Source organism: Rhagoletis pomonella, unplaced genomic scaffold, assembly GCF_013731165.1.
Source record: "Rhagoletis pomonella isolate Grant_MI unplaced genomic scaffold, Rhpom_1.0 Rhpom_scaffold_00005, whole genome shotgun sequence".
Classification (NCBI taxonomy): Eukaryota; Metazoa; Arthropoda; class Insecta; order Diptera; family Tephritidae; genus Rhagoletis; species Rhagoletis pomonella.
The window spans coordinates 70,373,023-70,373,251 of NW_023458559.1; positions in this window are offsets into that span (position 1 = coordinate 70,373,023).

Consider the following 229-nt stretch of genomic DNA (forward strand, 5'->3'; position numbering starts at 1 on the left):
TTAGTCACGATTTTTTATTTTTTTTTTTGTATTGCACTCATCGCCTCGGCTGCATTTCTCATTTTATTGCGCCTGTTTACTTTCTGCATATTCGCTGCGCTGGTTTTATTGCCATTGTGGCCAGTGTGTTGCAATGTATGTATGTATGTACAGAGTGCGTGCTACCCTCACACGCTTCGTGTCACACACATTTACCGTTCGTTCGTTCCATCAAGTTCATTGTGCGTTG